The following is a 4973-nucleotide window of genomic DNA, read 5'->3' on the forward strand; positions in this document are numbered from 1 at the left end:
GCACTCAAATTCAATCTGAAAAAGAATCAAAAATTTTGAAAGTCAGAAGTGATCATGGTGGTGAATTTGAAAATGAGCCATTTGAAGCTTTTTGTGAAAAACATGGAATTTTCCATGAATTCTCTTCTCCTAGAACACCACAACAAAATGGGGTTGTAGAGAGAAAGAATAGAACTTTACAAGAAATGGCCAGAACCATGATTCATGAAAACAATTTACCAAAACATTTTTGGGCAGAAGCAGTGAATACAGCATGCTATGTTCAAAACAGGATCTATATCAGACCTATTTTGGAGAAAACAGCATATGAACTCTTTAAAGGAAGAAAACCCAATATCTCTTACTTTCATCAATTTGGATGTACATGTTACATTCTGAACAACAAGCTCTACCTAAAGAAATTTGATGCCAAGGCCCAAAGAGGAATCTTTTTAGGTTACTCTGAAAGGTCAAAGGCATACAGAGTGTATAATTCAGAAACACTCTGTGTTGAAGAATCTATGCACGTTAAATTTGATGATAAGGAGCTTGAAGATAAAACTTCAAAGCAAGGTGAAAGTTTTGCAGAGATACAGGTTCCTGAAGCTACTCCAGAATCTGATCAGATAGCTGAGTCTGAAGATAGTCCAGAAGCTGAACCCACATCAGAAGCGCAAGATGAAGCTGCTTCTGATGAAGCACAAGATGGCTCACATCAAGAAGATCCTCCCAGAAACACATTCAAACACAAGTCTTCAAATCCTGAGGAGCTAATCATTGGAAACAAAGATAGTCCAAGAAGAACTAGATCACATTTCAGACAAGTAGAGTCAATGATTGGACTAATCTCAATGATTGAACCTACAACAGTTGATGAAGCACTTTCAGATGATGGATGGATCCTAGCTATGCAAGAAGAGTTGAATCAATTTCAAAGAAATGATGTGTGGGATCTGGTACCCAAACCTCAGCACAAGAACATTATTGGAACAAAATGGGTATTCAGAAACAAGCTGAATGAGCAAGGTGAAGTAACAAGAAACAAAGCCAGGCTTGTTGCACAAGGGTATAGTCAACAAGAAGGCATTGATTACACTGAAACGTTTGCTCCAGTTGCAAGATTGGAAGCAATCAGGTTACTTCTTTCCTATGCAGTTAATCATGGCATAATATTATATCAAATGGATGTCAAGAGTGCATTTCTAAATGGTGTCATAGAAGAAGAAGTGTATGTCAAACAACCTCCTGGATTTGAGGATATTAAATATCCTGACCATGTTTTTAAACTGAAGAAATCACTATATGGCTTGAAACAAGCTCCCAGAGCTTGGTATGATAGACTAAGTAATTTCTTAATCAAGAATGATTTTAAAAGAGGACAGGTTGATACTACACTCTTCAAAAGGACCCTTGGGAAAGATATTCTTGTTGTGCAAATATATGTTGATGATATAATATTTGGTTCTACTAATGCATCTCTTTGCAAGGAATTTTCTGAGTTAATGCAGGATGAATTTGAAATAAGCATGATGGGAGAACTGAAGTTCTTCCTTGGCATTCAAATCAATCAATGCAAAGATGGAGTCTATGTTCATCAATCAAAGTACACAAAGGAGCTTCTGAAGAAGTTCAAACTTAAAGATTGTAAAGTGATGAACACTCCAATGCACCCTACGTGCACCTTAAGCAAAGAAGATGAAGGAGCTAAAGTGGATCAGAAGCTGTATAGAGGTATGATTGGTTCTTTGTTATACCTCACTGCATCTAGGCCAGATATTTTATTCAGTGTATGCTTGCGTGCAAGATTCCAATCAGATCCTAGAGAATCTCATATGACTGCTGTCAAGAGAATTTTCAGGTATTTGAAAGGAACAACTAATCTTGGACTCCTTTATAGGAAATCCATAGATTATAAGCTAATTGGATTCTGTGATGCTGATTATGCTGGTGATAGGATTGAAAGAAAGTCAACCAGTGGCAATTGTCAATTTCTGGGTGATAATCTTATATCCTGGGCTAGCAAAAGACAAAACTATTGCTATGTCTACAGCAGAAGCAGAATACATTTCAGCTGCAAGTTGTTGTACACAACTACTTTGGATGAAACATCAGTTGGAAGATTATCAGATAACTGCTAACAGTATTCCCATTTATTGTGATAATATTGCTGCTATTTGTTTGTCTAAAAATCCAATTTTGCATTCAAGAGCTAAGCACATTGAAATCAAACACCATTTTATCAGAGATTATGTTCAAAAAGGAATTTTAGATATACAGTTCATTGATACTGAAAATCAATGGGCTGATATATTTACTAAGCCTTTAACTGTTGAAAGATTTGATTTTATAAAGAAAAATTTGAACATGCATTACGTGTCTGATTAGATGTTTGCTTGCTCCTGAATAGGATTTTTGGTTCTGAAGTTAGTTCAGAAGCAGTAGTCCATCAGAAGCTCTTTATTGAGATTCTGAGGAAAACTCGCTTCTGATGATGACGTCAGCATCTGAAGTCCAGAAGTTGGATTTATTGCTTCTGAATAGTTGAATTAGTGGAAACGTTGGGAGTTACTTTTTAAAAGTAACTTCTGGCCCACTAACTTGGTAGTTACTCTGTGAACTTCTTACGTGGCCTGTATGTGTTGGTGTATAACTAAAAGGGCAATGATGATTTAATAGCTTTGAAAGTACTTTTCACGCGCCCCCAATTTTGTCATTAATGTTATGTTTGTTTGTCTCTTTTGAATTGCAATCGTTTTACTTTTAACACTTTGTCAATTCACACACTACTCACTCACAACAAACACATTTTGCTCTCAAACCTCTTGCGAAGTAAGCGCAAAAACCTTAGAACCCTAAATTCTCTAAATCTTCTTCAATCATCATCAAATGGCATCTTCAAGCTCAAAGGTTTCAGAATCTACTTCAAGCAAGCAAGGCGCAACAGGATCTGGGTCAGTCTACAAAAAGAAGACTATGGATATTCCATGGAAATCTTTAATAGTTCAAATAGAATCACCAGTGGATTTCACTTCACTTAAGAAGTACAAGGTGAACATGGAAGGATTGATAGAAACTCAGAAGTTGTCTGAGTATTTCAGGATGCTAAATGGGCCAACATACGTGAACTTGGTCAAGGACTTTTGGTTAAAAGCTGAAGTGTACAATGAAAAGCCTGGGAAGGTAGCAGGTAAACAAGCTGGGTCGAAGAAAGGAAAGATGGAGATAGAGTTGAATCCTACTTCCTTCAGTAGCCTTGAGATAAGGTCTGAAGTGATGGGTATTCCCGTAACCATCACAGAAGAGATAATAGCTAGAGCTTGTAGAATGAATGCAGAAGGAAGGTTTCAAGAAATAGTTAAAAAGGATGATGTCCTGCTGCAAAGCTACTACAACACTCTTCTGGGTGGTAACAAAGATGCTAAGCCTTCTGAAATGGAGATTCATCACAGGATGTTGGTGAAATTCTGTATTGATTGCTTCTTTCTAAGAGCAGGAGGGTCTGACCAACCAAATCATCAACAAAAACTGGCAATCTACTTCATGGCCATGCTTGAGAAGATTAATTTCCCCAGATATGTCATGGATTATCTCTGCTGGGCTATTAATGAAGGCACTGTCAAAGGAAGGAAACAAGTGCCCTGTGGAAGATTGTTATCAGAAATCTTTTATCAAGGAAGAGTGCTGGATTTCTTGAGAAAGACAAGAGATGCTTCTGATAAATGCTTCGAAGTTTCCACTGCTGAGAAGACTATCGGTAGCAAGACATTGCATTCTATGCATGTTTTCAAGACAGCCCCAAAAGATGAAAAGTGGTTGGAGATGACCACAGAAGAATCTGAGATAATCAGGGACTTTCCTTCCATCTTTAAGGAAAGTAATCCTGAACACTTAGCTAAATTAGTAGCTGAGTACGTCTTGGATGAAAATGCGAGCTCTCATGAGGAAGCTGCTGATGCTAAAGGGAAAGGCAAGAAGGCCAAGGCAGTTGCTGTGTCAGAAGCTGTTTCTGATGCACCCAAAGGGAAGAGAGCCAGAACTAGTTCAGAATCTGATGCTGCTCCTACTAAAGGAAAGAGGGCCAGAACTAGTACTGTGTCAGAAGCTGCTGAAGCTAAACCTGTTTCTGTCAAGGATAAAGGAAAGATGCAGAAGGTTGGTGCTGCTTCTATTCCTCAGAAAAGAAGAAAAGGTAAGGCAGATTTGGTAATCACCGAAGAGCAGCTGGAGGAAGCTCTTAAAGCAATAGAGAAAGAAGAGGCTGAGCTCAAGCTGAAGAAGAAGAAGGCTCCCCTTCAACTTGTGAGTCCTATGGTTGAGATGACTCCAAGAAAGAAAAGGATGGCAGATGAACATGCTTCTGATATTTTATCAAGCAAAAAGGAACTAAAAGCACAATACATTCAACAAAGAGATGACAAGCTCAAGACCTTGGGTATGGAAGACTGTGATAGGTTCTTCAAAGAGAAATTGGCCGAAGTAAGAAAAATTGCTGATAAGACTGATGAAGACAACGAGGAAGAAGAAATGATGATCATTTTTGAAGATGCTCCAGAAGATGGAACTTCAGAAGCAGTAGATAACTCTGCAAAGTTATCTAAGGTATCTCAAGTTTCTCACACATCTTATAGCACATCCTCTATTCCTTCTGAGGACACATCCCTTTTAGATCACCTAGAAAGTCATTATCTAGGTGAACTACCTCAATCTGGTTTTACCACAACCTCAGAGAAAGCCTCTGAGACAACTCCAGAAGCAGCTGCTTCTGATAAAGTTGTTTCAGAAGACCCCCCATAACAAACACCTTTACCAGAAAAAGCCTCTTCACCCTCTACAACTTCATCACCCCCAATTGTTCCTGAACCATCTGTTCCTGAACAACCAATTCCTCAAAAGACCGTTCCTGAACATTCTGTTCCTGAACAACCAGTTACTAAACCCACTTCTGAACCTGAACCTGAAACTGCCGCTCCTGAACACATTGTTCCTGAGCTAAC

Source organism: Medicago sativa, chromosome 1 (assembly GCF_051527215.1).
Source record: "Medicago sativa cultivar Bolivia chromosome 1, Bolivia_mono, whole genome shotgun sequence".
Lineage (NCBI taxonomy): Eukaryota > Viridiplantae > Streptophyta > Magnoliopsida > Fabales > Fabaceae > Medicago > Medicago sativa.